The sequence below is a fragment of the Rhipicephalus sanguineus genome, chromosome 8, assembly GCF_013339695.2.
Source record: "Rhipicephalus sanguineus isolate Rsan-2018 chromosome 8, BIME_Rsan_1.4, whole genome shotgun sequence".
In the NCBI taxonomy this organism is placed as follows: domain Eukaryota; kingdom Metazoa; phylum Arthropoda; class Arachnida; order Ixodida; family Ixodidae; genus Rhipicephalus; species Rhipicephalus sanguineus.
This window is the reverse complement of record NC_051183.1, coordinates 32,312,076-32,334,669: the sequence shown is the minus strand read 5'-3', so window position 1 is coordinate 32,334,669 and position 22,594 is coordinate 32,312,076. Positions and strand designations below refer to the sequence as shown.

The 22,594-nt window shown below is 46.8% G+C and overlaps 1 protein-coding gene across 1 annotated transcript in view; it reads right to left on the bottom strand.

Annotated features, from left to right (window-relative positions):
• Nucleotides 1-22,594, bottom strand: part of LOC119401669 (fibrous sheath CABYR-binding protein) — a 108,857-nt gene that overhangs the window by 48,373 nt on the left and 37,890 nt on the right. The window contains exon 2 of the mRNA XM_037668588.2: nucleotides 16,140-16,170. The gene's annotated coding sequence lies outside the window, so the exon portion shown is untranslated. The remainder of the gene's footprint in view (nucleotides 1-16,139; nucleotides 16,171-22,594) is intronic.

Genomic DNA, 22,594 nt, shown 5'->3' with positions numbered 1-22,594 from the left:
CGCCTGTCATTTTTCGTCCCATCGAGCGCTGGATGGTCCTTGGCTTCTTGTGGAGTTCCTTCGTTATTCTCCAGGTTTCTGTCCCATATATCTTAGAACTGGCATAATAGAATGTGGACTTTCAAATTTAGTGACAGTGGTAAGCTACCGGTCATGAGTTGAGAAGGTCCACATATATGTCTAAATCTTCTGGGGATACCTCATGTTGGTCTTGAACCTGCCGACTGCGCCATTCTCATGAACTAACGACTTTTACATCGTTTTCCATCATTCTTTCCTGCAGATATCCTGTTTCCGATGTTCAGCGCGCACCCCCATGTAATGTGCCGACCGTCGGGACCCCTCAGATATTATAAACAAACTAACCAATCGGTAAATGTTAAGCGCGAAGGAGCGACTTACCCTATGCAAATAAATCAGTAGCAAGTGGGGCCCTGGAAGAGGTGATCCCACCCACAACGACAAGCAACCAAACATCCTTACGTTAATAAAGATGTTTCTCTCTGTCAATCAATCAAATCAAATCAAATCAATCAATCAATCAATCAATCAAATCAAGTGGTTGACTGATGGACTTCTACGCATACAAGGCAGCACTGGCACCACGAAAGACGCCGCCGCGATGTGGATTCGACTACACACAGCTTTCGAACAGTGGTAGAGCGCCACCACAGAGCAACTGCGTCGGGTTATCAATCAATGAATATAGCAGTAAGAAGGCTCACCGCTACAGGAAATATTTCGCATGCAACAAATTATACATGCTTCGTCAATCCATGCAGCTTACAGCTGAAGTTTTGGTTAGGCACATCAAAGGTCGCCGCTCCATATGGTCGCTGCGAAAGCCGTTAGTCCTATATAATGCTTCGGACCTCTGGACCCCGAAGAAAGAAGACGCCGCTGAAATTCCCGTTTAAGTTTGACGCCGTATATCTGTACATATAAACTTGTGCGTCCGAATCAAGTATGACTCACGCAGCAACAGTGTTTCGTGAGCGACCGACACGTTTAGCTCCGAGTTTTCTTTTATCCTAGGGCTTTTTTGTTGATACCGCACAGCAGGCATCGCTCATATGCGAAGCCAGCTGTGCGTCAGTTGACTTCAGCTGATTGCTGCAGCCTAGGCAAGAGCGCGCGCCTGCAAGGGCATTTTTACTTCACAGCTGCCGCGCCGCACAAAAGCATTATGGAAAGTCAACTCACTTTTCTTTTCTCCTGACGATGCGAGGCAATTAGGCTGATTAGCATATCGCACCACGTATAATAAGCAATGAATGTCAATTGATCGGAATACTTTTAATCAGGAGTAGTGAGAATGCCGGACTGAAGGGTAGCGCGCGCAGTCGAATCTGTGGATAGCCAAGCGTCAGGCTATGCGCACGCGCCGTGCGACTGACGCCGCTTAACGACTGCGTTCCCATGAAGTGTAGAAGTGGGAAGATTGAGTTAGCGACAGGTAAAGGGAAGCCTCGCAGAGTTTATTGGGCAGGTAACCTGCGGAGTCGCCGCTGCTTTTGGGTGTGCGAGCCCGAGATGCATCATGGCTGTCATGTTTAAATACAGGAGGCATCGTTAGCAGGTCTGGTGGCAGCTCAGAATTCGCATTAATTCGCAGAATTTTGTTCAAACACGTACAGGGGCAACGCCAACTGCGTTTGAAGTTTTGGCAATCCGCAGTTGTATGTAACATTGGTTACATATTGCCGCAGAAACTGCTAGCGCTGGAGTGCTAAACATACCACTCTGTGCACTGCAGGCGTCGCGAACCAAACGAAATGCCCACAGCCCCGTTACGACGAGCGAAGCCAGCTACTTGTGTTCGTCCTGTACTTCTTTGTCCTCGTTTGTTTCCGCGCTATGCTACAAGACAGCCGCAGTGCACGTGCCAACCCTGCATGCGCACGAGCTTCGACCGAGGGGTCAGCGCGCGTGACGGAGGAAGAAAGCGAGGTTCGAGGCCAGTAGCTCGTGATATCGACAGACTCCGCGTTCGCTCTCTTTCGTCTTCGTTCGTTCAAACAGGAACGGGCGCCTAAGAGCTGCGCTCTAAAATGAAATGATTTGAAGTACGCACGCGTTATCCGTGCATACACACGCACGATATAAGATCAGACAAAGGCAGCAACGCCTGGCGAAGGGCGCCGCGTATAGCTGTGCAGTTTCGCGTTCTCGGCACCTCTGTCACAAATATATGCCCCGGCTGCACACTCGCTATCACGACTGCCGCTGGCGCTTCTCCAGAAGCACGCCTCGCGGCGCAGAATGCTTGCAGCCTGACATCAACTACTCTAAGAAGCGGGAGAAATGTGGCATCCACATGCCGGTTTCTCTTTTCAAGGATGTGCAATAAAACGCACATGTGTGCGTGCACGCACACACAGCCGCACAAGTGACCTTATCTAACCGCAAGTCACACGCATAAGATCTAACCAGCGAGTGACGTCACACAAACACAAGATACACACGCACACAGGGTTTATCAATGAACAAATTCGGTGTGTGTGTGTGTGTGTGTGTGTGTGTGTGTGTGTGTGTGTGTGTGTGTGTGTGTGTGTGTGTATGTGTGTGTTCATTCTAAAAAGAGACAGAGCGTGCAAACACGGACACAAGAAAGAGATCAGGACACCACAAACGCCTGATCGTTGCATGGGCATGCGCAGATCAGGACACCACAAACGCCTGATCGTTGCATGGGCATGCGCAGATAACCATGCGCGGACACCCAAACGTTGCATGGGCATGCGCAGATAAGTTTTCGTGCCTTCTTTCTTTTCAGCCGTTGTGCGTCTCTTCAGTTGTTAGTCGGCGTTTGTGGTGTCCTGATCTCTTTCTTGTGCCCGTGTTTGCACGCCCTGTCTCTTTTTAGAATGAATACGTACCAACTAGCTCAGCTCTCTGTTATTCTATGTGTGTGTGTGTAACATTATTGGCTCCTGCGGTTGGGGTACCAGGTCCCCGCCTAAACGGCGGCCAGTAGCCCTTGGGCACAGACGGCGTTTTCAGCCACCAAATATCCTATACACTGCGCTTAACCAGAGATGTACACGGGAATGCCTAATGTCAATGTTGTCCAATGCCAGCAGGGCTTACGTTGTCTCAAGTGTCTCCATGCTTATCGCGCTGCCAGGAGTCCTGCCTGTTTCAATGAGTCGATGACAAAGATCCGAGATTTGTAGAGCAGCCGTATGACATTGTTCGGAGCGTCCGCCCTTTGTTGCACCGTAGTCGAACGATAAGACACCGGAGGTCGACCAGACGCTATCTGGACACACATACTTGGCATATTTTTTTGTAAACGCAAGCCCTGGTCCTCGGCTCCCCCGCTCGGAAGCCCTAGCCACACCATGATACAAGCGGCACGTCTATCCTCACCACCTTCTCTCTGACACTAAGGCCCATTACGTGGATTGATGTATGTGCTTGAGGGAAATTCTGCGGGCTTCACTGACAGCATGTGTTAGCGCATTCGTCATAGACAGACAAGGAGAGAGGGGAATATAGAGGAGAGGGAGGGAGATGAACCAGAAAGAAAAATCTGGTGTGCTATTCTATAGCGGAGGCGCAAGGGAGGAGAAGTTGATTTGAACGCAATATGAGAAAAAGAGAGAGAGAGGGAGAGGACAGCACAGGTACACCATCAGAGTCGGTCACTCACAATAAACACCAATTAAGTGTTTCGGTAAGTGCGCGCTTGCGTGTTTCTTTCAAATGGAGAACAATGGACGTGTTCCTGCGTGCCCGTGCGCACGCACACATTTCAAGCAGAATGCGGCTAACAGACACGCGAGTGATAGCAACAGTGTCGCGGCGTGTGTTTTGCCGCACCCTGATAAAATAAAGAGTGAGGAAAAAGAAAGAAGGAAAGTGAGAGAGTACAGTGAAGTTGCATGCGTGCAAGGAGAAGGGCTTCACAAACGCGGGAAGCCCTCGGCGTGCACCCTCGCGCTCCCTCAAGGACGAAGGCTAACTGCTCGCATGCAGAGGACAAACAACGCGACTCACGGGACACGGCCGCACGAAGCGCTTCCTCGCTTGTCGTGTATGTGTGCCGCAAAACGTGCGTGCATTTTCGTTGCCCGGCTCGGAGGAACTATACTGCGCTTGTTCCGGCCGTTTTCAGAGCGCGCGCAGAAGTTCCGCGATTCGCTTCCGTCGCGCGATGTGTCACACACTGGTCGCTGATTCGCTCTGGCAAACAAACGCCATATAAGGACACCCAGCTCATCTGCAACGTTTCGCAGCGGTATTCACACAGTGCGAACTGAGCAACCCCTGCGCATTGTAAAGACGACGCAACGAAACCGAGGGCGTCTGTTACATTTCGCAACCCTGTTTACACAGTGTGAACGAAGCGACTTGTACAACGCGCCTGTAGTTGTCAAGTTCGAGCGAAGAAACAAGCAAAAGCAGACTTAACTTGAGCACTGTCATTGTCGACTAATAGTCAAAAGCCGCCTAAGTTACGGTTTCTTGTTAATGACCAATCGACAGCTTCGCTCCTGAGGCTTTTACACTGAGTTGTATAACGAGCCTTTATTTCCATTCCCCAAATAAACATCAAGCCGTTAGCTACGACATGCTCTTTCGGTTTCTAACACTTGTTTTCCCTGATGCAAGCATGGATGCAGCAAATATAGGTTGTTGCTTGCGTGGCTGTTTTGAAATGGCCGGTTGGACGTCGGAGAGGCTTCTTCGTCCTATAATAATGAGTGTATCTGTGGGTCTGGCATCCGTTGATACATCGTTACGTTGTTGCGTTGTTGTTAAGGGGGCTATTTCTAGGCTGGCTGTCGCCAGCTGTTTTGCGTTCGCCACCGCGTACTAAAAGTGCAAGGCGAGAGAGATAAAGAGAGAAAGAGTGCAAGCGAGAAAAGGGAGAGAAGGAAAAGTACATACAGAACTCGCTGAGCGCATCAAAACAAAAGCGTTCCGCAGCGCCGTATGTATACGTACAAGCAGCTGTTATCCAGGCAGAAAAGCTACGCCATGAATCCCGCACGACGAGAGACCGAATCAGAAGTAAACAATCGGAAGACCTCCACTTCGATTTCGTATTAACTATTTCTCTACAGCTCATTTCAATGTAATTATGTACTCTCCGGGACAAAGACAAACCACTGTCAGCGATGTTCACATTACCCAAGAATTGCACCAACCTGATTCTGTTGCATGCCCATAATTTTTTTACACTGCACCACAGATGATTTTCATGAGTCGTCGCCTCCGTTACCCAACTTTCGGCACCTATTTTATAACCGTTAATTTAAATTCTGGCGTTTCGCACGCCAAAGCTGGGATATGAATATGAGTATTGCAAGAGGTTCTTAAACGTGCACCTAAGCCCGAATACATCAAACCGGCAATCTGCTTCGTTATGACGACACTTCGTTATATTGAAATTCGACCTTTGGTGCAGCTCCGTGGCGGGTGGTGGCACACGCATCAAGCAAAAGCATATGACCGAAGCAATGAACAATTAATTACACATCTTACGATAATGTTTACTTCCCACCAATACAGGAGTCGATTAAAGGCGTTACACACAACGCGCGTGACACCTGACGATGGTCTAACAGCGGCGTAACAGCGGGAAACATCATACATCATTGATATTAAAAAAGAAATTAAGTTAGCTTCGCACCAGTGGTGCCGTGCCTGAAGGAAATGCGGAGCTGGGCGGCCTGCCTTGTATCTCTTAATTTCTCTCTTTCTTTCTTCCTCTCTTTCTCTGACTTTTCTATCTCCCTTTTGTCTCTGTTTATTTCTATTTCTGCCGTCCTTTCTCTCTCTCTCTCCTCCCCCCTTCCTCTTTCTTCCTATGTCTCTCTCTCTCTCATTCTTTCACTCTTTTTCCTCAATTCTCTCTTTCTTTCTCTTTCTGTCTCGCTCTCTCTTTCTTCTATCTCTATTTTGTGTCTGTTTCTACATCTTTTTCTCTTTGTCTATGTAGAAACAGGAAGACAAAGGAGAAGACGAAGAAGAATTAGAAGAAAAAGAAGACATATCATCATCATGTTATTCACGTTCTAATCGTCAAAATAAACGGTTCTAACCGTTGTGGCTCTTCGGTCTGTTCGTTCACAACATGGTGCCGTGACCACCCTCCCATCGTGGACAAGCCCGGGACGACAGAGCCCCAGTTGAAGAATACGAGGCAGCAGACGTGCCACCGGGAGCGGCAGCCGTGGAGCCGAGAGCTACCGCCAAAGGAAGAGGCCATCTTTCCAGCGTGAATGTAAGCCTGCATCTTGTTCACCATGAATCGAAACATCGTTTCGCAGAAGAGGAAAACTTTGAGGATGCAGATAACGAATCTCATCACAGAGGCGGAAAGGAAGATGAATGACGGAGAAGGCGTAGACTCTCTAAGCATAAGCCTTAGCCAAATCAAGGGCATAACGGAGAGTTTGAAAGCGGCAAATACGCAAATGGAGTCATTTATAACAGAGGAAACAGCAGCAGATGAATTCGAGAGAATAGTGGAATATGATATGAAGATAATTACGGCAGTTTCAAGATTAGAGTCCAGCATCAAGAAGTTAAGCGTCATCGTGCATGATGGACAGCCGTCCATGGAAGTAACAAGAACTGAACCGACATTGTCAGAAAATCAGATTACTGATTGTTACGTGAAACTGCCAAAACTAGACATGTTCAGGTTTGACGGCAACAAGCTGACATGGCAAAGATTTTGGACGCAGTTTGAAAGCGCGATTCATCTTCGACAGAATTTACCAGAGAGTCAAAAGTTCCATTACCTGATCTCTGTCCTTGACGGAAAGGCAGCTGCTCTTATTGAAGGACTACAATACTCCGATAAGAATTACCAGACAGCTGTTAAGCTTTTAAAAGAGGAATTTGGCGATGAAGAGCAGTTGAAAGAAACTCACATGAATGCATTGATCAAGTTAGAACCAGTCAAGAATCCGAAAGATGTCAAAGGTTTACGCGAACTTTGCCAGACAGTGAAAGTGCACACGAACGCACTGGAAGCGCTTGGAGTTGCAGTGCATTCGTACGCTCCGATGCTTATGCCGATCTTAAAGCGTTGCACACCGCAAGAATTGTTCATTGAATACCAAATTTACGAGAAGAGAAGGCAAGGTACGCAAGAGAGAATAGGAACTTCGGAAGGAGAAAGCAACAACGGTACCAGTGCAGATACACTGAAAGGGTTGATAACATTTTTGCAAGAACAAGTGAGGTGCAGAGAGTCGCTAGAAAGTTTTGAAGACGGTGAAGACAGACATCGCAGAAAATGGACTAACAGATCAAGCTTAATGAGCAAGACTTCAGCATTTCAGAGCTCCGTCACAAAACGATGTTGCTTCTGTAATCTAACCAATCACAGCACCGAAGACTGTCGGAGGTCAATAAAATACGACGACAAAAAGGAAAAGCTTCGAGAAGAAAACAGGTGCTTTAGGTGCACGAGACCGAATCACAACGCAAGAGTTTGTAAAGCCACGGTAGTTTGTAAACGTTGCAAAGCAAGACACGCAACTTCCATGTGCAGGACAAAGGGCAGTGAAGGCAGCAAGCCTAATGACAAAAGTGAGGAACGAAACGACGATATGGCTGTCAAAAAATCGTGCAACCTGCTAGCGTCTTCTAAACTGCAAGAAGAACGCCAGCGTGTTCTATTGCAGACAGCCATAGCATGGACAGAGGGTGAAAGTAAAGGAGCGTACGCAAGAATTTTATTCGACAGCGGAAGCCAAAGATCATTCATACAAACCAGTTTGTCACGAAGAATTGGTTGCAAGGTACTCCGAAGAGAAAGGCTGACAGTGGGATCATTTGGAGGAAAAGAAAATGAAAATGTTATGAACGTTGTTGAAGTTGCACTGAAAGAAAATCCAGATGGGGAACCACTAGTAATGGAGGCTATTGAAGTAGACATGATATCAAGAACGCGACTACCTCGCCCAAACGACAATTCAAAGTCCTATATGAAGAAGATGGGAATGAAAATCGCTGATGACAACGATGAAAAAAGTGCAACGCAGGAAACAAGCTTACTCCTAGGATCTGATTTCTACTGGGAGGCGATCACAGGACGTGTGAAAAGGCTAAATCAACACACGATGCTAGTAGAAAGCATTCTGGGATGGATTGTACATGGACCATGTGGTGTAGAATCATACCTACGAGAGACAAAATCAGTCATGGTTCTTCACGCTACAGAAAGAACAGACGAGATAACAGATGCCATCCAAAAATTTTGGGAGCTCGAAAACACTGGAATAACGGAAACAAAGAACAGGATGCATAGAGTTGAGCACCTTTTTACATCATTTGAAAAAACGATTGAGAGGGATGGAGAGAGATACAAAGTAAGACTACCATGGAAAGAAACAGTAAACATGGAAGATAACAAGCAAGTAGCAATCAGAAGATTGATGCAAGTATCTCGAAGACTTCAGAAAGACTCGGCGCTAAAAGAAAAGTACAACAGTGCTATGAAAGAATACTTTACATCGGGAGTGGCAGAGCTAGCGACGTCGGATGAATCCGAGCACGCTACATACTACATGCCGCATCAAGCAGTCATTAGAGAAGATCGACTGACAACGAAAGTAAGGATAGTGTTTGACGCTTCGTCGTCAACGACACCAGGAATGTCGTTGAATGAAAACCTAGAAGCTGGAGAAAACTTGAATCCAGACATACTTGCACTGATAATGAACTTTCGCAAACATTCAGTTGCAATGACGGCAGACGTGGAAAAGGCATTCTTGCAGATCAGTATTCACGAAGAAGATAGAGACGCACTTCGTTTTTTGTGGTGGAAGAACGAACAATGCGACTTAACTAAAGAGAACATCGTTGCATGGAGGATGACTAGGGTGACATTTGGTACAACGCCAAGCAGTTTCTTACTAGCAGCCACAATACAGCATCACCTGAATAAAGAACAGCAAAACTTTCCCGAAACGGTGGAGAAACTTAGAAATTCAATTTACGTCGATGACGTCATGCTTGGAGCAGCGCACGAGAATCAAGCGAAAGGTTTATACCAGGACGCAAAGGAAATTTTTCGCCGAGCCGGAATGAACCTAAGGAAATGGACATCGAACAGTGAAGAGATGATGAAAACTTTTTCCGAGAATCAGGATGCCGTTCCTACATCATCAAGTGAAACCAACGTTCTAGGAATGACATGGAACACGGATGACGATACTTTGGGCTATCCTGTGAAAAAATGGATGACAGCAGAAGTGAGTGAAAGACTGACCAAGCGAGCAGTGCTTCAAGAAAGTGCAAAGGTATTCGATCCGTTGGGATTTCTAACACCGGTCACAGTAAAAGCAAAAATAGCTATACAAAGGCTCTGGAAGACTGGAATTTCTTGGGACGATCCTTTAACAGATCAAGAGGAGAAGATATGGAGAAAATGGTTGGAGGAAATAAAATCAATCGAAAATATAAAAGTACCACGGCAGTACGTCGCAAAGAAGAAACATCATTTGAACACTGAATTGCACATTTTTTCCGATGCAAGCCCTGCGGCGTATGGAAGTGCAGCCTACATGGTAATTTCCTACGAGAACGGAGACAAAGATACAGTACTGATTCTTGCCAAAAGTAAAGTGTCTCCAATGAAGGAAATCAGTCTAGCAAAATTAGAACTTCTTGGAGCAACACTATCTGCCAGAATGTGGAATTACATCAAAAGTAATCTGAAACAAGAAATTAACCTGGTGAAGTTTTGGACAGATGCTACAATCGTGTTAAACTGGATAAGGAAAGAAAGAAGGCGTGAAGCATTCGTTGAACACCGACTAAAAGAAATAAGAAATTTATCAGCGGAGAGTCAATGGGGATACGTGAGCAGTAATGAAAATCCGGCGGATTTTCTAACCAGAGGCGTCACCGTTGAACAACTTTCGTCAGCAGAAATTTGGTGGAAGGGACCGGAGTGGTTACAGAGCCAAGGCTCTCCAAGTTACAAAGAGCCAGGAGGTAATGAAGAAGCAAGGGAAGTTGAAATACTGGTTGAATATACGACGGAACAAGTCGCAAAACGAGGTATCGAAATTGAAAAGTTTGGCAATTACTCAAAGATGCTGAGAGTAACAGCTTGGATGTTTCGCTTTTACAGCAATGTTCAACGAGACAAAGTATACGGCCCTCTAAATGCTGAAGAGATCGAGGCCGCGGAGACCCGTATTATTTGGCAAGAACAAAATGTGGAACTTGCCAAAGAACTGAAGAAAATCGGCGCACATGAGACAATAAGGGGATGTGAGGTGTTCACAGACGAACAAGGCATACTGAGACTCAAAGGAAGACTTCAAGAGACAAGTATGACATTTAACGAAAAGCATCCGATAGTACTACCTGGAAAAAATCATTTAACAAAGCTACTGATTAGACATGTGCATGGAGAGACGTTTCACGGCGGAGTGCGAGACACACTAGCCCGTTTAAGAACCAAGTTTTGGGTAATAAGAGGACGACAGGAAGTAAAAGATGTCATCAAAACATGCATTATATGCAGAAGGTATAATTCCAGACCACTGCGACAAGAGATACCTCCTCTGCCTGCCGAACGAGTAACGAGGACTGCACCTTTTAAAATAGTCGGAATAGACTTCACAGGTCCTCTGCAAGCAACTAAAACAAAGGGAGAGATAATGAAGGTTTACATAATAATCTTTACATGCGCAGTTACAAGAGCTGTGCACTTGGAAACGGCTAAAGACACTTCAGCTAAAAGTTTTATGCAAGCTTTTCGACGCTTCATTGCAAGAAGAGGGATGTGCTCAGTCATCTACAGCGACAATGCGAAGGTTTTCAAGAAAGCTAACAAAGAATTGAACCTAGTCACGACGCTACAAAGTGAGACAACGAGGAGTTTCATTGCCAATCACCTTATCAAGTGGAAATTCATTCCAGAAAATGCACCATGGTGGGGTGGCTTTTATGAACGGCTAATACGCAGCTTCAAGTCGTCTCTACGAAAAGTGATTGGTCGGCGTTTACTACATATCGATGAGATGCATACCCTAGTCTGTGAAGTTGAAGGCATCATGAACAACCGACCACTTACGTACGTTTACGAGGAACATGACGAGCCCACTCCTTTGACACCATCAGATCTGATTGGCGGAAAGCGAAAAATTGGAGCAGACATAAATGAAGGATGGGACCACGATCTTCAACAAGTGTGGAGACTTCGCGAAGAAGTTACTAAATTATGGTGGCAACGATGGAACTCTGAGTATATGAAAGAAATAAGGAGTGCACTAATGAAACCCGCAATGAGAAATAATCATGAGAAACTTAAAAAAGGTGACATTGTTTTACTAGAAGAAAGAAATCCAAAAGCCTTTTGGAAAATATGTTTGGTAAAGGACATTTTCCCAGGCCAAGACCAACTCTCAAGAGTCTGCGTTTTGAGGACTCCTGACAATAAGGTTCTCCGAAGACCCACAAGGTTGGTTTATCCATTAGAAGGATGCTTATAAGTGCGGACATTTAAGGCCCCGGGAAGATGTAGAAACAGGAAGACAAAGGAGAAGACGAAGAAGAATTAGAAGAAAAAGAAGACATATCATCATCATGTTATTCACGTTCTAATCGTCAAAATAAACGGTTCTAACCGTTGTGGCTCTTCGGTCTGTTCGTTCACAACAGTCTATATCCTCTGTCTTTCTAGCTTTCTGTTTTCCTTTCCTTTCTCACTTTTTCTTTCCTTCTCTCTCTCTCTCTCTCTACTAGTTCTCTCGCTCATCAGAGTTATTGCGTCCCACGCCGGACAAAGCGGCGCACGTGTTCTCGGAGCGAAGCAGAAGAGGACGGAGACGGCCCGAGCCGGTTCATGATGATGATAGCTTTCTGTTCGCTCTGCACGGACTAACGGTTGGCTCAAACGACTCCGTCGTTAAAAATTAAGGGAGTAACAGCACGAAAACACACCCATAAGGGAGACGACACGGACACACAAGTGCTGAGGACGCTTAAAGGGACACTAAAGAGCAAAACGATTTTTCTCATATTAGTAAAGTACTCTTTCGCGATGCCAAAAACACCAAGCTTGCTGCGAGAAGACGCTTAGTACGCGACAAAACGCGCAAAAACAAAATGTGGGTCGCGACGCCACCTTGAAGTTTCCGCACCATTTGCCGTAACGTCACATGCTTTGGCGACGCCTACTGGGGACTACGTAGTTCCTAATCGGTAAAAATGAAGTACATTGTCCTCTGAGGGGGTCATAGGCTTAACGTACCAAGTTTGGGTTAATTTTGTTGAGCCAATTGCGCCAAAATATGATGAATAGACCTTGAAATCCGTGACGTCACGCGGGCAGATTTCAGCGCGAAATTTAAACATGAAATTTTGAACTTGATTTTCTCGTCTATTAATAAACCTATGATGGCGAAATAACGACAATAGAGTTCTCAGAGCATAATATATCGATCTAAACCGATTCACTGTTTCTCTTCAGTGTCCCTTGAACACGATTTCTTGCTCACTACGGCCCCGCAGAACGACCAAACTAAACCCCACCATAGCTCACATCCGGGGTGTACATTATAAAGCGAGGCTAGCCACCCTAGCGAGGCTAAGCATGTCGCGTGCGGCAGCACTAGAATTGTTTTGCTTATCTAGCTTACGCTGCTCGCGTGTAGCAGCTGCATCGCGTGGGAAGCGTCGCGCACATCGCAAGCTACCTGGCAAACGTTCACAAAACATTCTCGGCTCGTAGGTCGGTAATTTTTTTTTCCAAGCGCGCGCGTCCTCTAAAAATGCGCTTCCAACAAAGAGCGTATGTACTGCTGCCATGCTGTCGGCCTCGAACGCGAGAACACGGAAATAAAAGAGCGCAAACACGCAGCGGACATTTGAAAGTGAATCTTTCCTTTGCGATTCTAGCAACCACACTTGACTGCGGCTGTTGCTCATGTCTCGCAGAGAAGCACGCATGTAGAATTATAAATTATGGGGTCTTTCTTACGTGCCAAAACCACGGCATGGTAAAGAAGCACGCCGCAGTGGGGGATCGATGTGTTTTTTCTTTTAATTATACGCTCTTTAGGAGATGTTAGCTCTCTTATATATCGCCTAGGGAGAGTTCGTGTGTGTCACTCAAGGCATAAAAGATTATCGCATATTCACGAAGTCCATTCACGTAGCAACACGAAAAACAACAATAACATAATAATATCTGGGGTTTGACGTCCCAAAACCACGATATGATTATGAGAGACGCCGTAGGGGAGGGCTCCGGAAATTTCGACCCCCTGGGGTTCTTTAACGTGTACCTAAATCTAAGCACACGGGCCTCAAACATTTCCGCCTCCATCGAAAATGCATCCGCCGCGGCCGGGATTCGATCCCGCGACCTTTGGGTCAGCAATCGAGCGCCATAACAACTAGACTACCGTGGCGGGGCCGAAAAACCACAAATGCAGTCCCATGAACACCGTATGTGCTGAAAATAACGCTACACATCTTTAAAAAGCACTTAAATCAATGTACAAGAGATGTTTCTCGTACTTCGTCTCCACCAAAATGAAGCTGCCGTGACTGGGAATCGAACCCGCACCCTCGAGCATAGCAGCGAAAAACTTAAGCCGCTAAGCAACCACGACGTGTGACGCAGGGGATAGTACTCGCATACCGGGTTCTTTTTATATGTAGCCCCAATCTGTACACTCTATTGAAACGTGTCGATGACCACTGTGGCTTTGTTCCCAATGCGAAACTGCGCTGTAAAACAATAAACCGTATCTGTAATTACCATCCTTAGCGCAACGAATGTATGCTTATCCAGGCAGGTAGCAAATCCTTCTACGCCTTTGTTGTTGGGGTCTGGCTGGTGTGTTCGGTGGTGCAATAGTAAATACTAGAAAGATCGCGCATACAAGTGTTGGATATCCGCTCTCACACGGTGCCACTTTCCGCGATTTGCTGATTGGCCAGTTTAGTCGCATGTTGTCAGCTATGGGAAATGCCATAGCCAATCATTGGGAGAGGCCTTCAGCTGTTGTGTACATGAGATAAGGCTGACGATCATGATAAATCGGCGATGATGTTCAAAACGCGTTTGCAGGAGAACGCTTGCAGAATATTTCAATGTTTATTCGTCAACCAGAAATGCTTGTAATGCCTAAATTGGCTTTAGAGGAAAAAAGTGCTAATTAGACATAGTAGCGTGCAGGAAGTTGAACTTAGAGACGTGTGCTTGCCGCAAAATATAAGTTATAAGTTTAACGAACAAATGCATATTCATGAGCGGAAGCACTGAATAAATAAGGAAAAATGCAGCACCTTCAACTTTCAAGTATGCATAACAGAGCAGGCCAACGAGTTCTACTACATGCATATAAGGCACTTTTGTAGCTGGTGTCAGTAATCATAACCGCTTCACGAAGGCTTCGTCTCACAAGGACCCCCCATAACGCGGGTCACAGATCTGCGTAATTTACTTCTTCAGCGAAGCCACATGACCTCGCTCGTGTAGAGAGATGAAGGGAGTTTCGTCGTTACTATAATAGGAAATAATAATAAAAACCAAGGATAGCCGGAACAGCAAGAGCACGTGATCAAACAACAGGCACTCGGCGAAGAGGAGGGGGGGGGGATGTGTACATATGTGTACATGTGCGTGTATGTGTGCACACCAGACAAACCCAACTCGCGTGTGCCTCGCCGTATCAAAACTACGAACCCAGAGCGCGCGCGCGCGCGCGCGGCGGACGTAGCGTCGAGGCTTTTTGTTATCGGTCACGAGCAACTTCCGGCAAAGGCGCAGGCAATATCCGGTGCGAAAGCCTTCCCTCCCCCTATCTCTCTTTCTCTCTCGCTCCTTACGAGCTGTTGTCAAGCTCCTTGGTGCGCAGTGCTTGTATGCCAACGACCGACTCGACGACCCAGGAAGGCCAGCCGACAGCCGTGTTTATGCTTCGCAAACCAGACGAGGAAGAAAGAAGAGGAACACTGGCTGTGAACCTAGAGGAAGCGCCGCCCCCATTACACTCAACCCATGTCCTATGTGTTTGGAGACAATGTGCATGTCAGAGGCAGCAACGTAAAACTTAATTTGGGCCTCGTTGGTACATATTCTCGAGGTTAATTTTACAGCGCAAGCTGTGACGCCCCACGCAGAAAAGACACACGACACAAGCGCTGACTATGAACTGCTTTATTCCTTCATACGTCAATACATATATAAGCCTAAGGCAACCTTACAGCACATGCGCACACAGCAATAGCTCTAAACAAATTTTCTTGTGTGCGCATGCGCGGTAAGGTTTCCTTGGGCTTATATATGTATTGACGTGTGAAGTAATAAAGCAGTTGACAGTCAGCGCTTGTGTGTTGGGCTTTAATTTTAACCTCAGGTATCAAAGACAGACTTTAAGCAGTGTCGTTTATAGTATTATTGTTCTCTTCTTTTTTTTGTAACATCTCTTTTCTATCATCTTTCATTGCCCTAACCCCTCTCCTCAGCACAGGGTAGCGAGCTGGTCTGAGAACTGGCTAACCTCCCTCTCCTTCCGTCCTTCGCTTCCTCCTCATCCTCCTTCCTATCATAGTACATGGACTTTGCCGTGTGCACAAAGACTTTGTGGTGTCGCCACAAACTCAGATCAGATCTTTCCAGTTCTAGGAACCACTTGCAGCTGTACCACTCCCCTTATAAAAATGTATTCAGACAGTCTATAGACTGTCTAAACCCATTGGTTACTAAACTGGTTACTTTACTATAATAATAACTGTTGGGCTTTTACGTCCGAAAACCACGATATGATTGAGAGGAACGCCGTAGAAGAGGGCTCCGGGAAATTTTGACCATTTGTTGTTCTGGTGCACTTTAAGTGCACGGGATTCTAGCATTGCGCCTCCACCGGAAATGCGGCCGCCGCGGCCGGGGGTTACTTAACTATGAAGCAAGGTGTGTGAAAGGGCTAGTTTGTAGTACACCACGGTTGCATAAACAGCGCGGAAGGGGGTCACAAGAAACAAGGAAAGTTGGTAAAACGAGGGAAATGCTTGTCAGTCCCTTGTTTTTTTGTGTCCATTCCGCGCTGTTTATGCAATCATTAACTTTCAATTCATGGTTAACAGCTGAAAGAAGTCGTAACCAGTTCTAACGAAGGACAAGAAGTGGCAGCTGCGTCACGTACCTGTATATACCCTGTATTCCGAGCAGGAAAACTGGAAAGAGAAGAAGAAAACCATGGTCAGGATTGCAGCGGCAACATTCCGTTTCAAAACGCGAAAAGCATGCACTACATTGGGGAATAATTGCCAAAAAAAAAAAAAATAATAAATGTGATGGAGTATGTTTCGAGGCCCATCAACTCTTGGGATCCGTGAAATAGTTCTCATAGCTATTGAGTCGTGTTATGTAAATGTTAAAAAACGTTCTTTTTTCTCTCTCAAATACATCGCGCGTCCTACATTCATCGCCTTTTAATGCTAACTTCAGTAACGCGTGCGACAACCCTTAGCTCTTTTGTCTGCATGAACGAACGATACTTCCAACGGAGCTCGCATTTTTCACCGGTAACCCTATTTCGGTTAAAAAAAAATCACTGAGCTCAATTTTTCGAGAAGGCTCTCTTCCTGGACCTATTGCATCCACATTTTAGTGCCTGGGCATGGGGATTTAAGAAAATTTGACCTAATTCAACAGTCACATTTCCTGGGACGTACTAACCAGTACTGTTTAACGTTCTGTAACTGCTCGCTAAATATAGTCTAACCGCTGTTTCAGAAGCAGCATCGTGTTGACTCAATTCCAATCGAATAATTGAGTCCCCCTCCCCCCCCCCCCCTAAATTTATCTTTACGACAAATACTATCGCATACTTTTCTTCAGATGACGTTCGCTAATTCTGTCAATATCGTGACATCACAATACGGCGACGGAGCCGCAACAAGCGTTGGACGAAACCGCGGCGTTAAATGATATCATCGACGTTTCGCAATTTTCACACTAATTAAAGTGTGACACTTTCTGATAACTACAGAATGCGACTCAGTTCCTACATGTTGTAAACCACGCGTCAATATTCCCCCCAGGAAACACAGGTGCGAACGACAGCTGCGTACGCAACGAAAAAGCGCGAACCCAACTACTAACCTACATTTTTGAAACAGATAAAATATTCCTGGCGTTTACATCTGATCGAGCAAGGACACCCAAGCAGATATTCGACAAGAAAAGGAGGCCCGTAACGGTGCGGGTAATGATTGAGAAACAACGGGTATTACCACGAGCCTACATAACGGACACAAAAAAACATCGACGAGGCTAGCCAAGAACGAAACGCCGTTAGCGACCTATGGAAGAAGGCGAACAGCACGCGAGCCGGAGTACGCAAGGCCGTCGCTTTACAAGAAGTTTGATTTCAGAGTAAGAAAGACCGTTAGATGGGAAGGAAAAAAATGAGACAGACAGGAACAAACAAAGGGAACCCGAATAAAAAAAACGTTTACTGGAGACAGAGGAGGGTTGCGTCTGAGATCGAGATACGAGTGTAAAGTCGTCTGACCTCGAGAACGCGCAGTATACGTCGCTTTATCGGGCGCGAATAAAAAAATCAAATAAACAAAACGACCGTTCGATCGGTAGATCTACTGAAGAAAGAAGTGGGGCGTTGCTCTAGCCTGAAAGAGCCGGTCGGTATACTTAAGCGAGATCCCCACAACGCGGCGCATTGTCTCGGCGCGATACATTTCCCGACTGCGTGGCTTGTGTGCTGAGAGGCACGGCAGAGGCACGGCAATGTCACGCAGTCAAATTAATTTTAAAATTAACCTCTGCCGGGTATTGAGTGCCAAAACCCCGACCTGGTTATGAGGCGTGCCGTGGTAGGGGTATGAGGATTAATTTTCCCCACCTGGGGTTTGTTAGCATGCACAGACCTGCATCTAAGTGTACTTTCTATGTTGTTTTTTTTTGTTGTAGTTTTGCGTTTCGCCCCCCATCGAAATTAGGCCTCAGTGGACGGGAAGAGAAACGACGCTCTCGAGCTTAACAGCGCGACGGCAGAGCAGAGGAGCCACCACGGCGAGTGCTATACTGGTCACGTGGTGTTCGCTTCGACATCGGATGGAAGTGGCGGTCGCACAGAAAATGCAGGGAGATCAAATTTGCACTCCCACTAGGTGCGGGAGCACTCGCCGGAGGCATGAATAACAAAAAGAAAAAAAGAAAAAAAAAGAAAAAGCGCAACTTGCACTAAGACGCGCAAGGCTAGGTGACAGTAGAGCTGGTGGGGACGTTTCGGCTTCTTTTGTTAACCATATGCTGCTAAAGAACATTAATAATGACACTTCTGATATTGTATGTAAACGCTAATGTCGGTTACGTAACAGCACGGAGTCCGCACTTACCATAACTACAAATTTCTCGATCTCAATGCATGGCAATATCGAATATGCAAGGAGTACGTCCCATGGTTCCACACTGACCAGGGAACTTGCAAATGCCCGGGAAACGGCTGTGCTTATCATAGTCGACTTGCACATCGACCGCGTTATCATTACGTATTCTGAGAAACCCACCGTCAAGCGACCATCTACACGACGTCTGGTTTACTTACACGCCATACGATCTCCCGAAGCACAACTACATTACCTGCCGCGGTGCTGTAGTCGTTATGGTGCTTGACTGCTGACCCGAAGGTCGCTGGATCGAATCCCGGCCGCGGCGGGCGCGCATTTCGATGGAGGCAAAATGCTAGAGGTCCGTGTGCTTAGATTTGGGTGAACGCTAAAGAACCCCACGTGGTCGAATTTTCCGGAGCCCTCCAATACGACGTCTCCAGTAATCCCATCGCGGTTTTGGGACGTAAAAATCTCAACAATTATTATATTATAAGCACAACTATAAACTTTCCACAGATTGTAATCGCGTACACCGATGGCAGTGAGAGGGTGCGTAAAAACAGGGTGGCGCACGCACGCACATACGCACACACACACACACACAACGCGCGCACACATACACAAACATACACATACACAGCAGAGATGCGCCCTCTATTGCCGGCACAATTCCCCAACATCTCGCAAAACATGTACACGCTTCTCGGCGTTGTTCGAGGCGCGCGAATGGTGAACGCGGTCTCGGATAAGAAAACCCAGCGCCGGCCTCGGTCGATTCCGAGCCCCTTCCCTTCTTTCTATATGCACCCCTTTCTCTTCCAAGGACGGCGCTGATGCAGGACAACCGATTGCCGGCTCACTTATAAGCACGCATCGCAACGAACAGCCAAGCACGCCGCGCCGCACTTCCATTTCATAGCCTACGGCTCAATCGCTCGCGAAGCGGCAAAAGTAAAAAGGCCCCGGGGGAGCTAAAGCGAAATCTGCGGTGCGGAGCGCGAAGATATGTTCCCGCAGTGAAGAAATACGTACGTGCCGCGCGTGTTGTACGCACCCGCGGGCGCGTGCGAAGCGATGCGTGATCCCGTCGTGACGGCCGCTAGAGGTCTCCGCGTCGTAAAGGACGTTTCGGGGGCCGACCACTGACTTGTGCGTATAGCATAGATATACACCTAGGCGAAGCACGAAGGGAGGTGGGAGGAAGGGTTGAAACCCCCCTTTCCCGCCTCCCAAATTTTCTTGTAATTAGTATGTCGATACATACACGTACAAAGCAGTGGCGTAGCCAGCAATATTTTTGGGGTGTTTAATAAGCCGCTGGTAAAAAAAAATAATGAGAAAGATAGCCTGCGTCCAAACAATATCTTCGTAATTTTTCTCCTTTACTAAAGCCGAAAGGTTAGTTGTTTGGTTCACCGTAATATCAGCGTAAAAATACGAATGTAAGGAGGGGAACAGGGAAGAAATGCAGCATTAAGAAAATTTCGGGAAGTGTTATGACGCTGAAGCGCTCCGACATAAAGGAGGGTCGCACTCCCAGCATCCCGTTAAGTAAAATACTGGCCGCGCCACTGTATATGTAACATTGTGCTTTATTTATAACAGTTTATTCGTGGATGCGGATGGTTCTATGGTAAAAAAGCAAGGGCGGCTAGTGGGGGGGGGGGGTGCCCTTCCCAGTAAAAAAAAAAAAAAATCATGGCACCGCCCGCGTACAAAAGTACACAACTATGCAAAATTACGAACAACAAAAATGACAACAACAGTCATTCGCGTTCGTAACGTACCGGTACGTAACATCCGACTCGTAAAGCTCTTATATCGCTGAGCTGTCTGCAATTCTCAAGCGTGTGCAGCCACGCGTTTCAGAATTACCGACTTCCCGGAACCTCCGTCTATCCGAAACGTCGTACGCATAGCACGCCAAGCAAGCACACTCGTAGCCAAATATCCGCGTAAGATATTACTAAAACCAACCACGCAAATGAGCGCTGGCGCACCGCGTATACACCTAACAAAACAAAGCGAGGCAAAACGGATTGCCGAAGCCGCTCCATCGAAACAAGGAACTGACGGTTATAGTAGAAGTCGTGATGCCACAGTCCTTGGATGTATCCCTCCCGATATCGGCGTTGCTCGTGTGTGAGGGCGGTGAGGTCTATACTGTACTGAGTTAAACGGTGAGAAGCCATTATTAAGGGGGCGCGTGACCAACGGAAGCTGGCGATCGCGGGCGCGCTTGCTTTCAACCTCCCACGATCGTCCTTCACAGGCACCTGAAGGTGCCGTCGTTCACAGGCCCGAGGGGCAAGAAAATAAAGCTTCCCACACAAAGCGCCCGCCGGAAGCAGGTGGCGCTGCAGAACAAAGCGTCCGTTTACTGGAACGTCGTGTATCTTCAAGAACAATGCGAGGAAAAACCACTAAGAGCGGAATCCCGACTACTCAAGAGCCAAGGGGTAGCTGGCGCCGTATTCAGGCCGTTTAACATGACGCAAGACACGGCGATTTTCAGGCTACGAAAGCGCTTGCCTATCTCTCACCGCAACGGTCAGCGGCGAACGACCAACATACTGAAGATTTGTCGCTCTGTTCGGTGCACCAGCTGAGCGATTTTTTGGCCGGGACCCGTCGAAATTACGCCGAGCCGGCCGAGCCGTGAAAATTGCGCCTACGTGTTATGGACGCTGCTGCGCACTTCACGCGCACTTCTAATTGAACTTAGATTGGAAGGTGCGTTTTTTTTTTTTTACCGGGAAAACACGCGTGCTCTACACTACCGTTTATGAAAACTTAACAATATCATGACGCACAGAGTTTCACATTACATCTGAAAAATTATGCAGTGTCTGCCACAAAAAACGGCACCAAACAAGCAACCTTGTGCGCCGCGCCAGTCGCAAAAGCGAAAATCGCCGACCATTCGCAGCGCATGTGAAACGAAACCGCCAACAGCGTTTTTTTCGCGAACAGAGCGGATAGATCGAACGGAGCTATTTTTTTTCGCTGTGATCGCAGCATGTGAAACAGCCATTTGTACGCCGCAATGTATTTACATAGAATCAAAAAAAAAAAAAAAAAATGGGAGGACGCTCTGCGAATTAGCAAAGTACCACAACGCGTCCGTAAGTCAAGAAGAGCATTTACGCACCCGCATGCTTTGTTGACGCTGTTGCTGGTGATAACGATCAAAGGGACACAATAAAGTGAAACAATGACTCCGTTTAGATTGATAAGCTTTATTCTGAAAACTTCAATGTCGTTGATCTCACCATCATAGATTTAATAATAAAGGAGGAAAATCAAGGTCAAAGCCTCATTTTTCAACTTCGCGCCGAAATATTCGCGTGTGGTGTAACGGATTTCAAAGTGCATTTTTCATATTTTGGCATTATTGGCTCCACGAAATTTCCTGAAACTTGGTATGCCTGGCACCCTCGGAGGACAACGTAATTCATTTTTACCGATTATAATCGGCGTAGGTCCTAGTATACGCCGTCAAAAATTCATGATGTCATGGCGTCGCCACTCGCATGCATCTTATTTTTGCGCGATTTCTAGCTTACCAAGCGTCTTCTCGAGTTAAGCGTCGTGATTTTGGTATTGTGAAAGAGTAATTTATTAATGTGACGAAAATCGGCTTTCTCTTTAGTGTCCCCTTAATATGCCTGAGCGACTCCACGTAAGCACGAACCCGCGTGAAGATACGGATTAGACTTGATATCTTCTACAATACTGAGGCTCCGCACCATATATGTTATCGCTGGAAATGAATAATTGAAATACGTCATATCAGTATGCCGTATTATCGTGCATTGGCTCCCTGGGTGCAACCGTTTCCGCCAAAAGCGTCTCGCGGAAATGAGGCATTTGTTCTTGGCGACCGACACAGAGTCCGCGCTCAGCGTCGCGTGACCGCCTTTCGGCGAAGAGAGGCAATACGAGGTAACCGCTTCAAGCGCCCGAGCGGTTTCCTGTCAGTTTTTGCGTGCATAGTACGTATAGTGCCTGTCGATTACTATGCATCCAGGAAACCGAGCCCTGCGATAGGAACATAAGCCGAGAGCTGCACCGCCTTTCCGCGGCGCTCGCGATTAAAGCAGACACCCGCGAGATAAAGGGAACAGTCAGACAGGAAATTCCCTACTCCGTTATTGACGCAGTATAAAGCGCGTAGCACCATGTGATGTAACTTCATAAGGCGAAAGCCCTAGATGCCTCATCAAACGCCATGCCAAAGCGG